Source organism: Salmo salar, unplaced genomic scaffold (genome assembly GCF_965601325.2).
Source record: "Salmo salar unplaced genomic scaffold, fSalSal1 ptg000135l, whole genome shotgun sequence".
Taxonomy (NCBI): Eukaryota; Metazoa; Chordata; class Actinopteri; order Salmoniformes; family Salmonidae; genus Salmo; species Salmo salar.
In genome coordinates this window covers 119346-143526 of record NW_027675320.1, presented here as the reverse complement: position 1 = coordinate 143526, position 24181 = coordinate 119346, and the positions used below count along the sequence as shown (strand labels likewise).

Here is a 24181-nt window from a genome sequence, read left to right as displayed (position 1 = left end):
CCCCAGCTTCTCCATTGAAAAGTTTTGCACTGACCCAACTCCTACTTTCCAGAATGTTGAAATTCTAAGCAGGAAACAGAGATGTGCTAAATAATTTGGTCTTGTAATCTGAACAACGTGCGTTCAATCCCTGTTCATAGATTTATAGAACTGAAGTGGCATGGTTGCCATCTTTTATGGCGTCATTTTCAAAAACTGAAGTTCATGGGTTCGATCCCTGTCTGTACGTGGTTTAAGAATTGCTGCTATCATTTCATTGTAGTTTCAATGGAGTGGTGTATCTAAAAAGTACATTGCATTGATATTGCATTTTATTTGCAAATTAAATGGGATGGAAGCTCAGAGGGGGAGTGCATGCAAAATGTGTATGAGGTCCTCGGTTCAATCCCAAGATTCTCCACTGAGTTTATTTGTGTGCCAAATTCACATTTACACAACTACTACTTTCCAGAATGTGTATGTATAATTCACAGCTTAGAGTGGCATGGTGGCCAAGTGGTAAGGCGTCGGTCTCGTAAACCGAAGATCATGGGTTCAAATCCTGTCCGTGCCTTTCTGAAAGACATCTGATATCATGGACCTGTGCTTCTGTTGGAGGACTTTGCAGAAAATGCAAGTTGTATCAATATTCCAAAACAACTATTTTAGTAAGGGCATGTATCTCTATGGTAGAGCCAGTACTTTACATGTATGCGGTCCAACGTTAATCCCCAACTTCTTTGTTCAGTGTATTTTCTTTCTTAAATTAGTTTTTGCACAACTCCCACTTTCCAGAATGTTGACATTCTTAGAAGGAAATAGATATGCTAAATCATCTGTTTCTGTAAACTGAAGCACATGGGTTCAATCCTTGTTCGACGTTTATGGAAGATAGCTGATATTATGGAAATGTACATTCATTAGAACAGTGTAAAGAAAAGGTAAATTGTATTGATATGACCACTGCGACCGGAATGCTCTAGTCGGCTGGCCCTCGCTACCTATTCGTCACCAGACCCACAGGCTCCAGGTCATCTATAAGTCTATGCTAGGTAAAGCTCCGCCTTATCTCAGCTCACTGGTCACGATAACAACACCCACCCATAGCACTCGCTCCAGCAGGAATATCTCACTGGTCATCCCCAAAGCCAACACCTATTTTGGCCGCCTTTCCTTCCAGTTCTCTGCTGCCAATGACTGGAACGAATTGCAAAAATCGCTGAAGCTGGACACTTATATTTCCCTCACTAACTTTACACATCAGCTATCTGAGCTGCTAACCGATCGCTGCAGCTGTACATAGCACATCTGTAAATAGCCCACCCAATTTACCTACCTCATCCCTATATTGTTTTTATTTACTTTCTGCTCTTTTGCACACCAGTATTTCTACTTGCACATCATCATCTGCTCATCTATCAATCCAACGTTAATTTGCTAAATTGTAATTACTTCGCTACTATGGCCTATTTATTGCCTTACCTCCTCATTCCATTTGCACACATTGTATATAGACTTTCTTTTTTTCTATTGTGTTATTGACTGTACGCTTGTTTATTCCATTTGTAACTCTGTGTTGTTGTTTGTGTCGCACTGCTCTGCTTTATCTTGGCCAGGTCACAGTTCTAAATGAGAACTTGTTCTCCACTAGCTGACCTGGTTAAAAAAAGGTGAAATAAAATAAAATAAGAAACATTTTTTTATTTTAAAGGAAGGGGCTGTAGCTCAGTGGTAGAGCGCATGCTTTGCATTTATGACGTCCTGGGTTCAATCCCCAGCTTCTCCATTGAAAAGTTTTGCACTGACCCAACTCCTACTTTCCAGAATGTTGAAATTCTAAGCAGGAAACAGAGATGTGCTAAATAATTTGGTCTTGTAATCTGAACAACGTGCGTTCAATCCCTGTTCATAGATTTATAGAACTGAAGTGGCATGGTTGCCATCTTTTATGGCGTCATTTTCAAAAACTGAAGTTCATGGGTTCGATCCCTGTCTGTACGTGGTTTAAGAATTGCTGCTATCATTTCATTGTAGTTTCAATGGAGTGGTGTATCTAAAAAGTACATTGCATTGATATTGCATTTTATTTGCAAATTAAATGGGATGGAAGCTCAGAGGGGGAGTGCATGCAAAATGTGTATGAGGTCCTCGGTTCAATCCCAAGATTCTCCACTGAGTTTATTTGTGTGCCAAATTCACATTTACACAACTACTACTTTCCAGAATGTGTATGTATAATTCACAGCTTAGAGTGGCATGGTGGCCAAGTGGTAAGGCGTCGGTCTCGTAAACCGAAGATCATGGGTTCAAATCCTGTCCGTGCCTTTCTGAAAGACATCTGATATCATGGACCTGTGCTTCTGTTGGAGGACTTTGCAGAAAATGCAAGTTGTATCAATATTCCAAAACAACTATTTTAGTAAGGGCATGTATCTCTATGGTAGAGCCAGTACTTTACATGTATGCGGTCCAACGTTAATCCCCAACTTCTTTGTTCAGTGTATTTTCTTTCTTAAATTAGTTTTTGCACAACTCCCACTTTCCAGAATGTTGACATTCTTAGAAGGAAATAGATATGCTAAATCATCTGTTTCTGTAAACTGAAGCACATGGGTTCAATCCTTGTTCGACGTTTATGGAAGATAGCTGATATTATGGAAATGTACATTCATTAGAACAGTGTAAAGAAAAGGTAAATTGTATTGATATGACCACTGCGACCGGAATGCTCTAGTCGGCTGGCCCTCGCTACCTATTCGTCACCAGACCCACAGGCTCCAGGTCATCTATAAGTCTATGCTAGGTAAAGCTCCGCCTTATCTCAGCTCACTGGTCACGATAACAACACCCACCCATAGCACTCGCTCCAGCAGGAATATCTCACTGGTCATCCCCAAAGCCAACACCTATTTTGGCCGCCTTTCCTTCCAGTTCTCTGCTGCCAATGACTGGAACGAATTGCAAAAATCGCTGAAGCTGGACACTTATATTTCCCTCACTAACTTTACACATCAGCTATCTGAGCTGCTAACCGATCGCTGCAGCTGTACATAGCACATCTGTAAATAGCCCACCCAATTTACCTACCTCATCCCTATATTGTTTTTATTTACTTTCTGCTCTTTTGCACACCAGTATTTCTACTTGCACATCATCATCTGCTCATCTATCAATCCAACGTTAATTTGCTAAATTGTAATTACTTCGCTACTATGGCCTATTTATTGCCTTACCTCCTCATTCCATTTGCACACATTGTATATAGACTTTCTTTTTTTCTATTGTGTTATTGACTGTACGCTTGTTTATTCCATTTGTAACTCTGTGTTGTTGTTTGTGTCGCACTGCTCTGCTTTATCTTGGCCAGGTCACAGTTCTAAATGAGAACTTGTTCTCCACTAGCTGACCTGGTTAAAAAAAGGTGAAATAAAATAAAATAAGAAACATTTTTTTATTTTAAAGGAAGGGGCTGTAGCTCAGTGGTAGAGCGCATGCTTTGCATTTATGACGTCCTGGGTTCAATCCCCAGCTTCTCCATTGAAAAGTTTTGCACTGACCCAACTCCTACTTTCCAGAATGTTGAAATTCTAAGCAGGAAACAGAGATGTGCTAAATAATTTGGTCTTGTAATCTGAACAACGTGCGTTCAATCCCTGTTCATAGATTTATAGAACTGAAGTGGCATGGTTGCCATCTTTTATGGCGTCATTTTCAAAAACTGAAGTTCATGGGTTCGATCCCTGTCTGTACGTGGTTTAAGAATTGCTGCTATCATTTCATTGTAGTTTCAATGGAGTGGTGTATCTAAAAAGTACATTGCATTGATATTGCATTTTATTTGCAAATTAAATGGGATGGAAGCTCAGAGGGGGAGTGCATGCAAAATGTGTATGAGGTCCTCGGTTCAATCCCAAGATTCTCCACTGAGTTTATTTGTGTGCCAAATTCACATTTACACAACTACTACTTTCCAGAATGTGTATGTATAATTCACAGCTTAGAGTGGCATGGTGGCCAAGTGGTAAGGCGTCGGTCTCGTAAACCGAAGATCATGGGTTCAAATCCTGTCCGTGCCTTTCTGAAAGACATCTGATATCATGGACCTGTGCTTCTGTTGGAGGACTTTGCAGAAAATGCAAGTTGTATCAATATTCCAAAACAACTATTTTAGTAAGGGCATGTATCTCTATGGTAGAGCCAGTACTTTACATGTATGCGGTCCAACGTTAATCCCCAACTTCTTTGTTCAGTGTATTTTCTTTCTTAAATTAGTTTTTGCACAACTCCCACTTTCCAGAATGTTGACATTCTTAGAAGGAAATAGATATGCTAAATCATCTGTTTCTGTAAACTGAAGCACATGGGTTCAATCCTTGTTCGACGTTTATGGAAGATAGCTGATATTATGGAAATGTACATTCATTAGAACAGTGTAAAGAAAAGGTAAATTGTATTGATATGACCACTGCGACCGGAATGCTCTAGTCGGCTGGCCCTCGCTACCTATTCGTCACCAGACCCACAGGCTCCAGGTCATCTATAAGTCTATGCTAGGTAAAGCTCCGCCTTATCTCAGCTCACTGGTCACGATAACAACACCCACCCATAGCACTCGCTCCAGCAGGAATATCTCACTGGTCATCCCCAAAGCCAACACCTATTTTGGCCGCCTTTCCTTCCAGTTCTCTGCTGCCAATGACTGGAACGAATTGCAAAAATCGCTGAAGCTGGACACTTATATTTCCCTCACTAACTTTACACATCAGCTATCTGAGCTGCTAACCGATCGCTGCAGCTGTACATAGCACATCTGTAAATAGCCCACCCAATTTACCTACCTCATCCCTATATTGTTTTTATTTACTTTCTGCTCTTTTGCACACCAGTATTTCTACTTGCACATCATCATCTGCTCATCTATCAATCCAACGTTAATTTGCTAAATTGTAATTACTTCGCTACTATGGCCTATTTATTGCCTTACCTCCTCATTCCATTTGCACACATTGTATATAGACTTTCTTTTTTTCTATTGTGTTATTGACTGTACGCTTGTTTATTCCATTTGTAACTCTGTGTTGTTGTTTGTGTCGCACTGCTCTGCTTTATCTTGGCCAGGTCACAGTTCTAAATGAGAACTTGTTCTCCACTAGCTGACCTGGTTAAAAAAAGGTGAAATAAAATAAAATAAGAAACATTTTTTTATTTTAAAGGAAGGGGCTGTAGCTCAGTGGTAGAGCGCATGCTTTGCATTTATGACGTCCTGGGTTCAATCCCCAGCTTCTCCATTGAAAAGTTTTGCACTGACCCAACTCCTACTTTCCAGAATGTTGAAATTCTAAGCAGGAAACAGAGATGTGCTAAATAATTTGGTCTTGTAATCTGAACAACGTGCGTTCAATCCCTGTTCATAGATTTATAGAACTGAAGTGGCATGGTTGCCATCTTTTATGGCGTCATTTTCAAAAACTGAAGTTCATGGGTTCGATCCCTGTCTGTACGTGGTTTAAGAATTGCTGCTATCATTTCATTGTAGTTTCAATGGAGTGGTGTATCTAAAAAGTACATTGCATTGATATTGCATTTTATTTGCAAATTAAATGGGATGGAAGCTCAGAGGGGGAGTGCATGCAAAATGTGTATGAGGTCCTCGGTTCAATCCCAAGATTCTCCACTGAGTTTATTTGTGTGCCAAATTCACATTTACACAACTACTACTTTCCAGAATGTGTATGTATAATTCACAGCTTAGAGTGGCATGGTGGCCAAGTGGTAAGGCGTCGGTCTCGTAAACCGAAGATCATGGGTTCAAATCCTGTCCGTGCCTTTCTGAAAGACATCTGATATCATGGACCTGTGCTTCTGTTGGAGGACTTTGCAGAAAATGCAAGTTGTATCAATATTCCAAAACAACTATTTTAGTAAGGGCATGTATCTCTATGGTAGAGCCAGTACTTTACATGTATGCGGTCCAACGTTAATCCCCAACTTCTTTGTTCAGTGTATTTTCTTTCTTAAATTAGTTTTTGCACAACTCCCACTTTCCAGAATGTTGACATTCTTAGAAGGAAATAGATATGCTAAATCATCTGTTTCTGTAAACTGAAGCACATGGGTTCAATCCTTGTTCGACGTTTATGGAAGATAGCTGATATTATGGAAATGTACATTCATTAGAACAGTGTAAAGAAAAGGTAAATTGTATTGATATGACCACTGCGACCGGAATGCTCTAGTCGGCTGGCCCTCGCTACCTATTCGTCACCAGACCCACAGGCTCCAGGTCATCTATAAGTCTATGCTAGGTAAAGCTCCGCCTTATCTCAGCTCACTGGTCACGATAACAACACCCACCCATAGCACTCGCTCCAGCAGGAATATCTCACTGGTCATCCCCAAAGCCAACACCTATTTTGGCCGCCTTTCCTTCCAGTTCTCTGCTGCCAATGACTCGAACGAATTGCAAAAATCGCTGAAGCTGGACACTTATATTTCCCTCACTAACTTTACACATCAGCTATCTGAGCTGCTAACCGATCGCTGCAGCTGTACATAGCACATCTGTCAATAGCCCACCCAATTTACCTACCTCATCCCTATATTGTTTTTATTTATTTTCTGCTCTTTTGCACACCAGTATTTCTACTTGCACATCATCATCTGCTCATCTATCAATCCAACGTTAATTTGCTAAATTGTAATTACTTCGCTACTATGGCCTATTTATTGCCTTACCTCCTCATTCCATTTGCACACATTGTATATAGACTTTCTTTTTTTCTATTGAGTTATTGACTGTACGCTTGTTTATTCCATTTGTAACTCTGTGTTGTTGTTTGTGTCGCACTGCTCTGCTTTATCTTGGCCAGGTCGCAGTTCTAAATGAGAACTTGTTCTCCACTAGCTGACCTGGTTAAATGAAGGTGAAATAGAATAAAATAAGAAACATTTTTTTATTTTAAAGGAAGGTGATGTAGCTCAGTGGTAGAGCGCATGCTTTGCATGTATGAGGTCCTGTGTTCAATCCCCAGCTTCTCCATTGAAAAGTTTTGCACTGACCCAACTCCTACTTTCCAGAAAGTTGAAATTCTAAGCAGGAAACAGAGATGTGCTAAATAATTTGGTCTTGTAATTTGAACAACGTGCGTTCAATCCCTGTTCATACATTTATAGAACTGAAGTGGCATGGTTGCCATCTTTTATGGCGTCATTTTCAAAAACTGAAGTTCATGGGTTCGATCCCTGTCTGTACGTGGTTTAAGAATTGCTGCTATCATTTCATTGTAGTTTCAATGGAGTGGTGTATCTAAAAAGTACATTGCATTGATATTGCATTTTATTTGCAAATTAAATGGGATGGAAGCTCAGAGGGGGAGTGCATGCAAAATGTGTATGAGGTCCTCGGTTCAATCCCAAGATTCTCCACTGAGTTTATTTGTGTGCCAAATTCACATTTACACAACTACTACTTTCCAGAATGTGTATGTATAATTCACAGCTTAGAGTGGCATGGTGGCCAAGTGGTAAGGCGTCGGTCTCGTAAACAGACGATCATGGGTTCAAATCCCGTCCGTGCCTTTCTGAAAGACATCTGATATCATGGACCTGTGCTTCTGTTGGAGGACTTTGCAGAAAATGCAAGTTGTATCAATATTCCAAAACAGCTATTTTAGTAAGGGCATGTATCTCTATGGTAGAGCCAGTACTTTACATGTATGCGGTCCAACGTTAATCCCCAACTTCTTTGTTCAGTGTATTTACTTGTTAAATTAGTTTTTGCACAACTCCCACTTTCCAGAATGTTGACATTCTAAGAAGGAAATAGATATGCTAAATCATCTGTTTCTGTAAACTGAAGCACATGGGTTCAATCCTTGTTCGACGTTTATGGAAGATAGCTGATATTATGGAAATGTACATTCATTAGAACAGTGTAAAGAAAAGGTAAATTGTATTGATATGACCACTGCGACCGGAATGCTCTAGTCGGCTGGCCCTCGCTACCTATTCGTCACCAGACCCACAGGCTCCAGGTCATCTATAAGTCTATGCTAGGTAAAGCTCCGCCTTATCTCAGCTCACTGGTCACGATAACAACACCCACCCATAGCACTCGCTCCAGCAGGAATATCTCACTGGTCATCCCCAAAGCCAACACCTATTTTGGCCGCCTTTCCTTCCAGTTCTCTGCTGCCAATGACTGGAACGAATTGCAAAAATCGCTGAAGCTGGACACTTATATTTCCCTCACTAACTTTACACATCAGCTATCTGAGCTGCTAACCGATCGCTGCAGCTGTACATAGCACATCTGTCAATAGCCCACCCAATTTACCTACCTCATCCCTATATTGTTTTTATTTATTTTCTGCTCTTTTGCACACCAGTATTTCTACTTGCACATCATCATCTGCTCATCTATCAATCCAACGTTAATTTGCTAAATTGTAATTACTTCGCTACTATGGCCTATTTATTGCCTTACCTCCTCATTCCATTTGCACACATTGTATATAGACTTTCTTTTTTTCTATTGAGTTATTGACTGTACGCTTGTTTATTCCATTTGTAACTCTGGGTTGTTGTTTGTGTCGCACTGCTCTGCTTTATCTTGGCCAGGTCGCAGTTCTAAATGAGAACTTGTTCTCCACTAGCTGACCTGGTTAAATGAAGGTGAAATAGAATAAAATAAGAAACATTTTTTTATTTTAAAGGAAGGTGATGTAGCTCAGTGGTAGAGCGCATGCTTTGCATGTATGAGGTCCTGTGTTCAATCCCCAGCTTCTCCATTGAAAAGTTTTGCACTGACCCAACTCCTACTTTCCAGAATGTTGAAATTCTAAGCAGGAAACAGAGATGTGCTAAATAATTTGGTCTTGTAATTTGAACAACGTGCGTTCAATCCCTGTTCATACATTTATAGAACTGAAGTGGCATGGTTGCCATCTTTTATGGCGTCATTTTCAAAAACTGAAGTTCATGGGTTCGATCCCTGTCTGTACGTGGTTTAAGAATTGCTGCTATCATTTCATTGTAGTTTCAATGGAGTGGTGTATCTAAAAAGTACATTGCATTGATATTGCATTTTATTTGCAAATTAAATGGGATGGAAGCTCAGAGGGGGAGTGCATGCAAAATGTGTATGAGGTCCTCGGTTCAATCCCAAGATTCTCCACTGAGTTTATTTGTGTGCCAAATTCACATTTACACAACTACTACTTTCCAGAATGTGTATGTATAATTCACAGCTTAGAGTGGCATGGTGGCCAAGTGGTAAGGCGTCGGTCTCGTAAACAGACGATCATGGGTTCAAATCCCGTCCGTGCCTTTCTGAAAGACATCTGATATCATGGACCTGTGCTTCTGTTGGAGGACTTTGCAGAAAATGCAAGTTGTATCAATATTCCAAAACAGCTATTTTAGTAAGGGCATGTATCTCTATGGTAGAGCCAGTACTTTACATGTATGCGGTCCAACGTTAATCCCCAACTTCTTTGTTCAGTGTATTTACTTGTTAAATTAGTTTTTGCACAACTCCCACTTTCCAGAATGTTGACATTCTAAGAAGGAAATAGATATGCTAAATCATCTGTTTCTGTAAACTGAAGCACATGGGTTCAATCCTTGTTCGACGTTTATGGAAGATAGCTGATATTATGGAAATGTACATTCATTAGAACAGTGTAAAGAAAAGGTAAATTGTATTGATATGACCACTGCGACCGGAATGCTCTAGTCGGCTGGCCCTCGCTACCTATTCGTCACCAGACCCACAGGCTCCAGGTCATCTATAAGTCTATGCTAGGTAAAGCTCCGCCTTATCTCAGCTCACTGGTCACGATAACAACACCCACCCATAGCACTCGCTCCAGCAGGAATATCTCACTGGTCATCCCCAAAGCCAACACCTATTTTGGCCGCCTTTGCTTCCAGTTCTCTGCTGCCAATGACTGGAACGAATTGCAAAAATCGCTGAAGCTGGACACTTATATTTCCCTCACTAACTTTACACATCAGCTATCTGAGCTGCTAACCGATCGCTGCAGCTGTACATAGCACATCTGTAAATAGCCCACCCAATTTACCTACCTCATCCCTATATTGTTTTTATTTACTTTCTGCTCTTTTGCACACCAGTATTTCTACTTGCACATCATCATCTGCTCATCTATCAATCCAACGTTAATTTGCTAAATTGTAATTACTTCGCTACTATGGCCTATTTATTGCCTTACCTCCTCATTCCATTTGCACACATTGTATATAGACTTTCTTTTTTTCTATTGTGTTATTGACTGTACCCTTGTTTATTCCATTTGTAACTCTGTGTTGTTGTTTGTGTCGCACTGCTCTGCTTTATCTTGGCCAGGTCGCAGTTCTAAATGAGAACTTGTTCTCCACTAGCTGACCTGGTTAAAAAAAGGTGAAATAAAATAAAATAAGAAACATTTTTTTATTTTTAAAGGAAGGGGCTGTAGCTCAGTGGTAGAGCGCATGCTTTGCATGTATGAGGTCCTGGGTTCAATCCCCAGCTTCTCCATTGAAAAGTTTTGCACTGACCCAACTCCTACTTTCCAGAATGTTGAAATTCTAAGCAGGAAACAGAGATGTGCTAAATAATTTGGTCTTGTAATCTGAACAACGTGCGTTCAATCCCTGTTCATAGATTTATAGAACTGAAGTGGCATGGTTGCCATCTTTTATGGCGTCATTTTCAAAAACTGAAGTTCATGGGTTCGATCCCTGTCTGTACGTGGTTTAAGAATTGCTGCTATCATTTCATTGTAGTTTCAATGGAGTGGTGTATCTAAAAAGTACATTGCATTGATATTGCATTTTATTTGCAAATTAAATGGGATGGAAGCTCAGAGGGGGAGTGCATGCAAAATGTGTATGAGGTCCTCGGTTCAATCCCAAGATTCTCCACTGAGTTTATTTGTGTGCCAAATTCACATTTACACAACTACTACTTTCCAGAATGTGTATGTATAATTCACAGCTTAGAGTGGCATGGTGGCCAAGTGGTAAGGCGTCGGTCTCGTAAACCGAAGATCATGGGTTCAAATCCCGTCCGTGCCTTTCTGAAAGACATCTGATATCATGGACCTGTGCTTCTGTTGGAGGACTTTGCAGAAAACGCAAGTTGTATCAATATTCCAAAACAGCTATTTTAGTAAGGGCATGTATCTCTATGGTAGAGCCAGTACTTTACATGTATGCGGTCCAACGTTAATCCCCAACTTCTTTGTTCAGTGTATTTACTTGTTAAATTAGTTTTTGCACAACTCCCACTTTCCAGAATGTTGACATTCTAAGAAGGAAATAGATATGCTAAATCATCTGTTTCTGTAAACTGAAGCACATGGGTTCAATCCTTGTTCGACGTTTATGGAAGATAGCTGATATTATGGAAATGTACATTCATTAGAACAGTGTAAAGAAAAGGTAAATTGTATTGATATGACCACTGCGACCGGAATGCTCTAGTCGGCTGGCCCTCGCTACCTATTCGTCACCAGACCCACAGGCTCCAGGTCATCTATAAGTCTATGCTAGGTAAAGCTCCGCCTTATCTCAGCTCACTGGTCACGATAACAACACCCACCCATAGCACTCGCTCCAGCAGGAATATCTCACTGGTCATCCCCAAAGCGAACACCTATTTTGGCCGCCTTTCCTTCCAGTTCTCTGCTGCCAATGACTGGAACGAATTGCAAAAATCGCTGAAGCTGGACACTTATATTTCCCTCACTAACTTTACACATCAGCTATCTGAGCTGCTAACCGATCGCTGCAGCTGTACATAGCACATCTGTAAATAGCCCACCCAATTTACCTACCTCATCCCTATATTGTTTTTATTTACTTTCTGCTCTTTTGCACACCAGTATTTCTACTTGCACATCATCATCTGCTCATCTATCAATCCAACGTTAATTTGCTAAATTGTAATTACTTCGCTACTATGGCCTATTTATTGCCTTACCTCCTCATTCCATTTGCACACATTGTATATAGACTTTCTTTTTTTCTATTGTGTTATTGACTGTACGCTTGTTTATTCCATTTGTAACTCTGTGTTGTTGTTTGTGTCGCACTGCTCTGCTTTATCTTGGCCAGGTCGCAGTTCTAAATGAGAACTTGTTCTCCACTAGCTGACCTGGTTAAAAAAAGGTGAAATAAAATAAAATAAGAAACATTTTTTTATTTTTAAAGGAAGGGGCTGTAGCTCAGTGGTAGAGCGCATGCTTTGCATGTATGAGGTCCTGGGTTCAATCCCCAGCTTCTCCATTGAAAAATTTTGCACTGACCCAACTCCTACTTTCCAGAATGTTGAAATTCTAAGCAGGAAACAGAGATGTGCTAAATAATTTGGTCTTGTAATCTGAACAACGTGCGTTCAATCCCTGTTCATAGATTTATAGAACTGAAGTGGCATGGTTGCCATCTTTTATGGCGTCATTTTCAAAAACTGAAGTTCATGGGTTCGATCCCTGTCTGTACGTGGTTTAAGAATTGCTGCTATCATTTCATTGTAGTTTCAATGGAGTGGTGTATCTAAAAAGTACATTGCATTGATATTGCATTTTATTTGCAAATTAACCTCTTGGGGCTAGGTGGGACGCTAGCGTGCCACCCGTGGTGCACTCCATCAACAGCAGGTGCATTTCAAGAGCGGCAAATTTGAATCCAAATAAATGTCAAAATTCAAATTTTTCTAAAATACAACTATGTTACACCATTTGAAAGATAAACATCTCCTTAATCTAACCACGTTTTACGATTTCAAAAAGGTTTTACGGCGAAAGCATAAATTTAGAGTATGTTAGGACAGTACATTTACAAGAGTTGTGTGTAATGTTTTGTCAAGTCAAAGACAGGGTCACCAAAACCATAAAACCAGCTAAAATGATGCACTAACCTTTTACAATCTCCATCAGATGACACTCCTAGGACATTATGTTAGACAATGCATGCATTTTTAGTTCTATCAAGTTCATATTTATATACAAAAACAGCGTTTTACTATGGCATTGATGTTGAGGAAATCGTTTCCCTCCAATAACCGGCAGTCAAGTCAGCGTCAGAAATTAAATAATTAAAATTAGAAAACATTGGTAAAATATTATATTGTCATTTAAAGAATTATAGATTTACATCTCTTGAACGCAATCAACTTGCCAGATTTAAAAATAACCTTACTGGGAAATCACACTTTGCAATAATCTGAGCACTGAGCCCAGAAAAATACGCGTTGCGATACAGACTAGACGTCATGTTGGGGAGATCTAAAATCGAAAATACTATGTAAATAATCCATTACCTTTGATTCTCTTCATCAGATGTCACTTCCAGGTATCACAGGTCCATAACGAATGTAGTTTTGTTCAAAAAAGCTCATCATTTATGTCCAAAAATCTCCGTCTCGTTAGCACATGATGTAAGCCAGCCGGACTTCTCGTCATGAACGAGGGGAAAAAATATATTTCCGTTCGTTCAAACATGTCAAACGTTGTATAGCATAAATCATTAGGGCCTTTTTTAACCAGAACATGAATAATATTCAAGGTGGACGAATGCATACTCTTTTATAACGTATTGGAACGAGGGTACCCAACATGAAGTAGCGCGCCAGGTGTCTAATGGGACATCACCGTTCCATGGCTCTTGTTCGGTCAGATCTCCCTCCAGAAGACTCAAAACACTTTGTAAAGGCTGGTGACATCTAGTGGAAGCAATAGGAAGTGCCAAAATATTCCTAAACCCCTGTGTTTTTCAATGGGATAGGTTTAAAGTCAATACAACACATCAGGTATCCACTTCCTGTCAGAAAATGTCTCAGGGTTTTGCCTGCCAAATGAGTTCTGTTATACTCACAGACACCATTCAAACAGTTTTGGAAACTTTAGAGTGTTTTCTATCCATATATAATAAGTATATGCATATTCTAGTTACTGGGTAGGATTAGTAACCAGATTAAATCGGGTACATTTTTTTTATCCAGACGTGCAAATGCTGCCCCCTAGACCCAACAGGTTAAATGGGATGGAAGCTCAGAGGGGGAGTGCATGCAAAATGTGTATGAGGTCCTCGGTTCAATCCCAAGATTCTCCACTGAGTTTATTTGTGTGCCAAATTCACATTTACACAACTACTACTTTCCAGAATGTGTATGTATAATTCACAGCTTAGAGTGGCATGGTGGCCAAGTGGTAAGGCGTCGGTCTCGTAAACCGAAGATCATGGGTTCAAATCCCGTCTGTGCCTTTCTGAAAGACATCTGATATCATGGACCTGTGCTTCTGTTGGAGGACTTTGCAGAAAACGCAAGTTGTATCAATATTCCAAAACAACTATTTTAGTAAGGGCATGTATCTCTATGGTAGAGCCAGTACTTTACATGTATGCGGTCCAACGTTAATCCCCAACTTCTTTGTTCAGTGTATTTACTTGTTTAAATTAGTTTTTGCACAACTCCCACTTTCTAGAATGTTGACATTCTAAGAAGGAAATAGATATGCTAAATCATCTGTTTCTGTAAACTGAAGCACATGGGTTCAATCCTTGTTCGACGTTTATGGAAGATAGCTGATATTATGGAAATGTACATTCATTAGAACAGTGTAAAGAAAAGGTAAATTGTATTGATATGACCACTGCGACCGGAATGCTCTAGTCGGCTGGCCCTCGCTACCTATTCGTCACCAGACCCACAGGCTCCAGGTCATCTATAAGTCTATGCTAGGTAAAGCTCCGCCTTATCTCAGCTCACTGGTCACGATAACAACACCCACCCATAGCACTCGCTCCAGCAGGAATATCTCACTGGTCATCCCCAAAGCCAACACCTATTTTGGCCGCCTTTCCTTCCAGTTCTCTGCTGCCAATGACTGGAACGAATTGCAAAAATCGCTGAAGCTGGACACTTATATTTCCCTCACTAACTTTACACATCAGCTATCTGAGCTGCTAACCGATCGCTGCAGCTGTACATAGCACATCTGTCAATAGCCCACCCAATTTACCTACCTCATCCCTATATTGTTTTTATTTATTTTCTGCTCTTTTGCACACCAGTATTTCTACTTGCACATCATCATCTGCTCATCTATCAATCCAACGTTAATTTGCTAAATTGTAATTACTTCGCTACTATGGCCTATTTATTGCCTTACCTCCTCATTCCATTTGCACACATTGTATATAGACTTTCTTTTTTTCTATTGAGTTATTGACTGTACGCTTGTTTATTCCATTTGTAACTCTGTGTTGTTGTTTGTGTCGCACTGCTCTGCTTTATCTTGGCCAGGTCGCAGTTCTAAATGAGAACTTGTTCTCCACTAGCTGACCTGGTTAAATAAAGGTGAAATAGAATAAAATAAGAAACATTTTTTTATTTTAAAGGAAGGGGATGTAGCTCAGTGGTAGAGCGCATGCTTTGCATGTATGAGGTCCTAGGTTCAATCCCCAGCTTCTACATTGAAAAGTTTTGCACTGACCCAACTCCTACTTTCCAGAATGTTGAAATTCTAAGCAGGAAACAGAGATGTGCTAAATAATTTGGTCTTGTAATTTGAACAACGTGCGTTCAATCCCTGTTCATACATTTATAGAACTGAAGTGGCATGGTTGCCATCTTTTATGGCGTCATTTTCAAAAACTGAAGTTCATGGGTTCGATCCCTGTCTGTACGTGGTTTAAGAATTGCTGCTATCATTTCATTGTAGTTTCAATGGAGTGGTGTATCTAAAAAGTACATTGCATTGATATTGCATTTTATTTGCAAATTAAATGGGATGGAAGCTCAGAGGGGGAGTGCATGCAAAATGTGTATGAGGTCCTCGGTTCAATCCCAAGATTCTCCACTGAGTTTATTTGTGTGCCAAATTCACATTTACACAACTACTACTTTCCAGAATGTGTATGTATAATTCACAGCTTAGAGTGGCATGGTGGCCAAGTGGTAAGGCGTCGGTCTCGTAAACCGAAGATCATGGGTTCAAATCCCGTCCGTGCCTTTCTGAAAGACATCTGATATCATGGACCTGTGCTTCTGTTGGAGGACTTTGCAGAAAGCGCAAGTTGTATCAATATTCCAAAACAGCTATTTTAGTAAGGGCATGTATCTCTATGGTAGAGCCAGTACTTTACATGTATGCGGTCCAACGTTAATCCCCAACTACTTTGTTCAGTGTATTTACTTGTTAAATTAGTTTTTGCACAACTCCCACTTTCCAGAATGTTGACATTCTAAGAAGGAAATAGATATGCTAAATCATCTGTTTCTGTAAACTGAAGCACATGGGTTCAATCCTTGTTCGACGTTTATGGAAGATAGCTGATATTATGGAAATGTACATTCATTAGAACAGTGTAAAGAAAAGGTAAATTGTATTGATATGTCCACTGCGACCGGAATGCTCTAGTCGGCTGGCCCTCGCTACCTATTCGTCACCAGACCCACAGGCTCCAGGTCATCTATAAGTCTATGCTAGGTAAAGCTCCGCCTTATCTCAGCTCACTGGTCACGATAACAACACCCACCCATAGCACTCGCTCCAGCAGGAATATCTCACTGGTCATCCCCAAAGCCAACACCTATTTTGGCCGCCTTTCCTTCCAGTTCTCTGCTGCCAATGACTGGAACGAATTGCAAAAATCGCTGAAGCTGGACACTTATATTTCCCTCACTAACTTTACACATCAGCTATCTGAGCTGCTAACCGACCGCTGCAGCTGTACATAGCACATCTGTAAATAGCCCACCCAATTTACCTACCTCATCCCTATATTGTTTTTATTTACTTTCTGCTCTTTTGCACACCAGTATTTCTACTTGCACATCATCATCTGCTCATCTATCAATCCAACGTTAATTTGCTAAATTGTAATTACTTCGCTACTATGGCCTATTTATTGCCTTACCTCCTCATTCCATTTGCACACATTGTATATAGACTTTCTTTTTTTCTATTGTGTTATTGACTGTACGCTTGTTTATTCCATTTGTAACTCTGTGTTGTTGTTTGTGTCGCACTGCTCTGCTTTATCTTGGCCAGGTCGCAGTTCTAAATGAGAACTTGTTCTCCACTAGCTGACCTGGTTAAAAAAAGGTGAAATAAAATAAAATAAGAAACATTTTTTTATTTTAAAGGAAGGGGCTGTAGCTCAGTGGTAGAGCGCATGCTTTGCATGTATGAGGTCCTGGGTTCAATCCCCAGCTTCTCCATTGAAAAGTTTTGCACTGACCCAACTCCTACTTTCCAGAATGTTGAAATTCTAAGCAGGAAACAGAGATGTGCTAAATAATTTGGTCTTGTAATCTGAACAACGTGCGTTCAATCCCTGTTCATAGATTTATAGAACTGAAGTGGCATGGTTGCCATCTTTTATGGCGTCATTTTCAAAAACTGAAGTTCATGGGTTCGATCCCTGTCTGTACGTGGTTTAAGAATTGCTGCTATCATTTCATTGTAGTTTCAATGGAGTGGTGTATCTAAAAAGTACATTGCATTGATATTGCATTTTATTTGCAAATTAAATGGGATGGAAGCTCAGAGGGGGAGTGCATGCAAAATGTGTATGAGGTCCTCGGTTCAATCCCAAGATTCTCCACTGAGTTTATTTGTGTGCCAAATTCACATTTACACAACTACTACTTTCCAGAATGTGTATGTATAATTCACAGCTTAGAGTGGCATGGTGGCCAAGTGGTAAGGCGTCGGTCTCGTAAACCGAAGATCATGGGTTCAAATCCCGTCCGTGCCTTTCTGAAAGACATCTGATATCATGGACCTGTGCTTCTGTTGGAGGACTTTGCAGAAAACGCAAGTTGTATCAATATTCCAAAACAGCTATTTTAGTAAGGGCATGTATCTCTATGGTAGAGCCAGTACTTTACATGTATGCGGTCCAACGTTAATCCCCAACTTCTTTGTTCAGTGTATTTACTTGTTAAATTAGTTTTTGCACAACTCCCACTTTCCAGAATGTTGACATTCTAAGAAGGAAATAGATATGCTAAATCATCTGTTTCTGTAAACTGAAGCACATGGGTTCAATCCTTGTTCGACGTTTATGGAAGATAGCTGATATTATGGAAATGTACATTCATTAGAACAGTGTAAAGAAAAGGTAAATTGTATTGATATGACCACTGCGACCGGAATGCTCTAGTCGGCTGGCCCTCGCTACCTATTCGTCACCAGACCCACAGGCTCCAGGTCATCTATAAGTCTATGCTAGGTAAAGCTCCGCCTTATCTCAGCTCACTGGTCACGATAACAACACCCACCCATAGCACTCGCTCCAGCAGGAATATCTCACTGGTCATCCCCAAAGCCAACACCTATTTTGGCCGCCTTTCCTTCCAGTTCTCTGCTGCCAATGACTGGAACGAATTGCAAAAATCGCTGAAGCTGGACACTTATATTTCCCTCACTAACTTTACACATCAGCTATCTGAGCTGCTAACCGATCGCTGCAGCTGTACATAGCACATCTGTAAATAGCCCACCCAATTTACCTACCTCATCCCTATATTGTTTTTATTTACTTTCTGCTCTTTTGCACACCAGTATTTCTACTTGCACATCATCATCTGCTCATCTATCAATCCAACGTTAATTTGCTAAATTGTAATTACTTCGCTACTATGGCCTATTTATTGCCTTACCTCCTCATTCCATTTGCACACATTGTATATAGACTTTCTTTTTTTCTATTGTGTTATTGACTGTACGCTTGTTTATTCCATTTGTAACTCTGTGTTGTTGTTTGTGTCGCACTGCTCTGCTTTATCTTGGCCAGGTCGCAGTTCTAAATGAGAACTTGTTCTCCACCAGCTTACCCGGTTAAATAAAGGTGAAATAAAATAAAATAAGATTTTTTTTTTTATTTTACAGAAAGGGTATGTAGCTCACTGGTAGAGCGCATGCTTTGCATGTATGAGGTCCTGGGTTCAATCCCCAGCTTCTCCATTGAAAATGTGTGCACTGACCCAACTCCTACTTTCCAGAATGTTGAAATTCTAGGCAGGAAACAGAGATGTGCTAAATAATTTGGTCTTGTAATCTGAACAACGTGCGTTCAATCCCTGTTCATACATTCATAGAACAGAAGTGGCATGGTTGCCATCTTTTATGGCGTCATTTTCAAAAACTGAAGTTCATGGGTTCGATCCCTGTCTGTACGTGGTTTAAGAATTGCTGCTATCATTTCATTGTAGTTTCAATGGAGTGGTGTATCTAAAAAGTACATTGCATTGATATTGCATTTTATTTGCAAATTAAATGGGATGGAAGCTCAGAGGGGGAGTGCATGCAAAATGTGTATGAGGTCCTCGGTTCAATCCCAAGATTCTCCACTGAGTTTATTTGTGTGCCAAATTCACATTTACACAACTACTACTTTCCAGAATGTGTATATATAATTCACAGCGTAGAGTGGCATGGTGGTCAAGTGGTAAGCCGTCGGTCTCGTAAACCGAAGATCATGGGTTCAAATCCCGTCTGTGCCTTTATGAAAGACATCTGATATCATGGACCTGTGCTTCTATTCGAGGACTTTGAAGAAAAAGCAAGTTGTATCAATATTGCAAAACAACTATTTCAGTAAGGGCATGTATCTCTATGGTAGAGCCAGTACTTTACATGTATGCGCTCCAATGTTAATCCCCAACTTCTTTGTTCAGTTTATTTACTTGTTAAATTAGTTTTTGCACAACTCCCACTTTCCAGAATGTTGACATTCTAAGAAGGAAATAGATATGCTAAATCATCTGTTTCTGTAAACTGAAGCACATGGGTTTAATTGTTTATGGAAGATAGCTGATATTATGGAAATGTACATTCATTAGAACAGTGTGAAGAAAAGGTAAATTGTATTGATATGACCACTGCGACCGGAATGCTCTAGTCGGCTGGCCCTCGCTGCCTATTCGTCACCAGACCCACAGGCTCCAGGTCATCTATAAGTCTATGCTAGGTAAAGCTCCGCCTTATCTCAGCTCACTGGTCACGATAACAACACCCACCCATAGCACTCGCTCCAGCAGGAATATCTCACTGGTCATCCCCAAAGCCAACACCTATTTTGGCCGCCTTTCCTTCCAGTTCTCTGCTGCCAATGACTGGAACGAATTGCAAAAATCGCTGAAGCTGGACACTTATATTTCCCTCACTAACTTTACACATCAGCTATCTGAGCAGCTAACCGATCGCTGCAGCTGTACATAGCACATCTGTAAATAGCCCACCCAATTTACCTACCTCATCCCTATATTGTTTTTATTTACTTTCTGCTCTTTTGCACACCAGTATTTCTACTTGCACATCATCATCTGCTCATCTATCAATCCAACGTTAATTTGCTAAATTGTAATTACTTCGCTACTATGGCCTATTTATTGCCATACCTCCTCATGCCATTTGCACACATTGTATATAGACTTTCTTTTTTCCTATTGTGTTATTGACTGTACGCTTGTTTATTCCATTTGTAACTCTGTGTTGTTGTTTGTGTCGCACTGCTCTGCTTTATCTTGGCCAGGTCGCAGTTCTAAATGAGAACTTGTTCTCCACCAGCTTACCCGGTTAAATAAAGGTGAAATAAAATAAAATACGATTTTTATTTTTATTTTACAGAAAGGGTATGTAGCTCACTGGTAGAGCGCATGCTTTGCATGTATGAGGTCCTGGGTTCAATCCCCAGCTTCTCCATTGAAAATGTGTGCACTGACCCAACTCCTACTTTCCAGAATGTTGAAATTCTAGGCAGGAAACAGAGATGTGCTAAATAATTTGGTCTTGTAATCTGAACAACGTGCGTTCAATCCCTGTTCATACATTCATAGAACAGAAGTGGCATGGTTGCCATCTTTTATGGCGTCATTTTCAAAAACTGAAGTTCATGGGTTCGATCCCTGTCTGTACGTGGTTTAAGAATTGCTGCTATCATTTCATTGTAGTTTCAATGGAGTGGTGTATCTAAAAAGTACATTGCATTGATATTGCATTTTATTTGCAAATTAAATGGGATGGAAGCTCAGAGGGGGAGTGCATGCAAAATGTGTATGAGGTCCTCGGTTCAATCCCAAGATTCTCCACTGAGTTTATTTGTGTGCCAAATTCACATTTACACAACTACTACTTTCCAGAATGTGTATATATAATTCACAGCGTAGAGTGGCATGGTGGTCAAGTGGTAAGCCGTCGGTCTCGTAAACCGAAGATCATGGGTTCAAATCCCGTCTGTGCCTTTATGAAAGACATCTGATATCATGGACCTGTGCTTCTATTCGAGGACTTTGAAGAAAAAGCAAGTTGTATCAATATTGCAAAACAACTATTTCAGTAAGGGCATGTATCTCTATGGTAGAGCCAGTACTTTACATGTATGCGCTCCAACGTTAATCCCCGACTTCTTTGTTCAGTTTATTTACTTGTTAAATTAGTTTTTGCACAACTCCCACTTTCCAGAATGTTGACATTCTAAGAAGGAAATAGATATGCTAAATCATCTGTTTCTGTAAACTGAAGCACATGGGTTTAATTGTTTATGGAAGATAGCTGATATTATGGAAATGTACATTCATTAGAACAGTGTGAAGAAAAGGTAAATTGTATTGATATGACCACTGCGACCGGAATGCTCTAGTCGGCTGGCCCTCGCTGCCTATTCGTCACCAGACCCACAGGCTCCAGGTCATCTATAAGTCTATGCTAGGTAAAGCTCCGCCTTATCTCAGCTCACTGGTCACGATAACAACACCCACCCATAGCACTCGCTCCAGCAGGAATATCTCACTGGTCATCCCCAAAGCCAACACCTATTTTGGCCGCCTTTCCTTCCAGTTCTCTGCTGCCAATGACTGGAACGAATTGCAAAAATCGCTGAAGCTGGACACTTATATTTCCCTCACTAACTTTACACATCAGCTATCTGAGCAGCTAACCGATCGCTGCAGCTGTACATAGCACATCTGTAAATAGCCCACCCAATTTACCTACCTCATCCCTATATTGTTTTTATTTACTTTCTGCTCTTTTGCACACCAGTATTTCTACTTGCACATCATCACCTGCTCATCAATCAATCCAACGTTAATTTGCTAAATTGTAATTACTTCGCTACTATGGCCTATTTATTGCCTTACCTCCTCATTCCATTTGCACACATTGTATATAGACTTTCTTTTTTTCTATTGTGTTATTGACTGTACGCTTGTTTATTCCATTGTAACTCTGTGTTGTTGTTTGTGTCGCACTGCTCTGCTTTATCTTGGCCAGGTCGCAGTTCTAAATGAGAACTTGTTCTCCACTAGCTGACCTGGTTAAAAAAAGGTGAAATAAAATAAAATAAGAAACATTTTTTTAATTTAAAGGAAGGGGCTGTAGCTCAGTGGTAGAGCGCATGCTTTGCATGTATGAGGTCCTGGGTTCAATCCCCAGCTTCTCCATTGAAAAGTTTTGCACTGACCCAACTCCTACTTTCCAGAATGTTGAAATTCTAAGCAGGAAACAGAGATGTGCTAAATAATTTGGTCTTGTAATCTGAACAACGTGCGTTCAATCCCTGTTCATACATTTATAGAACTGAAGTGGCATGGTTGCCATCTTTTATGGCGTCATTTTCAAAAACTGAAGTTCATGGGTTCGATCCCTGTCTGTACGTGGTTTAAGAATTGCTGCTATCATTTCATTGTAGTTTCAATGGAGTGGTGTATCTAAAAAGTACATTGCATTGATATTGCATTTTATTTGCAAATTAAATGGGATGGAAGCTCAGAGGGGGAGTGCATGCAAAATGTGTATGAGGTCCTCGGTTCAATCCCAAGATTCTCCACTGAGTTTATTTGTGTGCCAAATTCACATTTACACAACTACTACTTTCCAGAATGTGTATGTATAATTCACAGCTTAGAGTGGCATGGTGGCCAAGTGGTAAGGCGTCGGTCTCGTAAACCGAAGATCATGGGTTCAAATCCCGTCCGTGCCTTTCTGAAAGACATCTGATATCATGGACCTGTGCTTCTGTTGGAGGACTTTGCAGAAAATGCAAGTTGTATCAATATTCCAAAACAACTATTTTAGTAAGGGCATGTATCTCCATGGTAGAGCCAGTACTTTACATGTATGCGGTCCAACGTTAATCCCCAACTTCTTTGTTCAGTGTATTTACTTGTTAAATTAGTTTTTGCACAACTCCCACTTTCCAGAATGTTGACATTCTAAGAAGGAAATAGATATGCTAAATCATCTGTTTCTGTAAACTGAAGCACATGGGTTCAATCCTTGTTCGACGTTTATGGAAGATAGCTGATATTATGGAAATGTACATTCATTAGAACAGTGTAAAGAAAAGGTAAATTGTATTGATATGACCACTGCGACCGGAATGCTCTAGTCGGCTGGCCCTCGCTACCTATTCGTCACCAGACCCACAGGCTCCAGGTCATCTATAAGTCTATGCTAGGTAAAGCTCCGCCTTATCTCAGCTCACTGGTCACGATAACAACACCCACCCATAGCACTCGCTCCAGCAGGAATATCTCACTGGTCATCCCCAAAGCCAACACCTATTTTGGCCGCCTTTCCTTCCAGTTCTCTGCTGCCAATGACTGGAACGAATTGCAAAAATCGCTGAAGCTGGACTCTTATATTTCCCTCACTAACTTTACACATCAGCTATCTGAGCAGCTAACCGATCGCTGCAGCTGTACATAGCACATCTGTAAATAGCCCACCCAATTTACCTACCTCATCCCTATATTGTTTTTATTTACTTTCTGCTCTTTTGCACACCAGTATTTCTACTTGCACATCATCATCTGCTCATCTATCAATCCAACGTTAATTTGCTAAATTGTAATTACTTCGCTACTATGGCCTATTTATTGCCATACCTCCTCATGCCATTTGCACACATTGTATATAGACTTTCTTTTTTCCTATTGTGTTATTGACTGTACGCTTGTTTATTCCATTTGTAACTCTGTTGTTGTTTGTGTCGCACTGCTCTGCTTTATCTTGGCCAGGTCGCAGTTCTAAATGAGAACTTGTTCTCCACCAGCTTACCCGGTTAAATAAAGGTGAAATAAAATAAAATAAGAATTTTTATTTTATTTTACAGAAAGGGTATGTAGCTCACTGGTAGAGCGCATGCTTTGCATGTATGAGGTCCTGGGTTCAATCCCCAGCTT

General features: G+C 40.2%; 13 non-coding genes across 13 annotated transcripts; all 13 read left to right on the top strand.

Moving 5' to 3' along the window:
* The first annotated feature begins 481 nt into the window (after positions 1-481).
* trnat-cgu (transfer RNA threonine (anticodon CGU)) lies at positions 482-553 on the top strand. The gene has a single exon. It is a non-coding gene; the product is annotated as a tRNA-Thr (tRNA).
* A 1679-nt stretch (positions 554-2232) lies between these two features.
* trnat-cgu (transfer RNA threonine (anticodon CGU)) lies at positions 2233-2304 on the top strand. Its single transcript has one exon. It is a non-coding gene; the product is annotated as a tRNA-Thr (tRNA).
* A 1679-nt stretch (positions 2305-3983) lies between these two features.
* trnat-cgu (transfer RNA threonine (anticodon CGU)) lies at positions 3984-4055 on the top strand. The gene has a single exon. It is a non-coding gene; the product is annotated as a tRNA-Thr (tRNA).
* Positions 4056-5734: 1679 nt separating this feature from the next.
* On the top strand, positions 5735-5806 carry trnat-cgu (transfer RNA threonine (anticodon CGU)). The gene has a single exon. It is a non-coding gene; the product is annotated as a tRNA-Thr (tRNA).
* A 1679-nt stretch (positions 5807-7485) lies between these two features.
* trnat-cgu (transfer RNA threonine (anticodon CGU)) lies at positions 7486-7557 on the top strand. The gene has a single exon. It is a non-coding gene; the product is annotated as a tRNA-Thr (tRNA).
* Positions 7558-9235: 1678 nt separating this feature from the next.
* On the top strand, positions 9236-9307 carry trnat-cgu (transfer RNA threonine (anticodon CGU)). Its single transcript has one exon. It is a non-coding gene; the product is annotated as a tRNA-Thr (tRNA).
* Positions 9308-10986: 1679 nt separating this feature from the next.
* Positions 10987-11058, top strand: trnat-cgu (transfer RNA threonine (anticodon CGU)). Its single transcript has one exon. It is a non-coding gene; the product is annotated as a tRNA-Thr (tRNA).
* A 3117-nt stretch (positions 11059-14175) lies between these two features.
* Positions 14176-14247, top strand: trnat-cgu (transfer RNA threonine (anticodon CGU)). Its single transcript has one exon. It is a non-coding gene; the product is annotated as a tRNA-Thr (tRNA).
* Positions 14248-15926: 1679 nt separating this feature from the next.
* Positions 15927-15998, top strand: trnat-cgu (transfer RNA threonine (anticodon CGU)). Its single transcript has one exon. It is a non-coding gene; the product is annotated as a tRNA-Thr (tRNA).
* Positions 15999-17676: 1678 nt separating this feature from the next.
* trnat-cgu (transfer RNA threonine (anticodon CGU)) lies at positions 17677-17748 on the top strand. Its single transcript has one exon. It is a non-coding gene; the product is annotated as a tRNA-Thr (tRNA).
* A 1678-nt stretch (positions 17749-19426) lies between these two features.
* Positions 19427-19498, top strand: trnat-cgu (transfer RNA threonine (anticodon CGU)). The gene has a single exon. It is a non-coding gene; the product is annotated as a tRNA-Thr (tRNA).
* A 1668-nt stretch (positions 19499-21166) lies between these two features.
* Positions 21167-21238, top strand: trnat-cgu (transfer RNA threonine (anticodon CGU)). Its single transcript has one exon. It is a non-coding gene; the product is annotated as a tRNA-Thr (tRNA).
* Positions 21239-22905: 1667 nt separating this feature from the next.
* trnat-cgu (transfer RNA threonine (anticodon CGU)) lies at positions 22906-22977 on the top strand. The gene has a single exon. It is a non-coding gene; the product is annotated as a tRNA-Thr (tRNA).
* The last annotated feature ends 1204 nt before the right edge of the window (positions 22978-24181 follow it).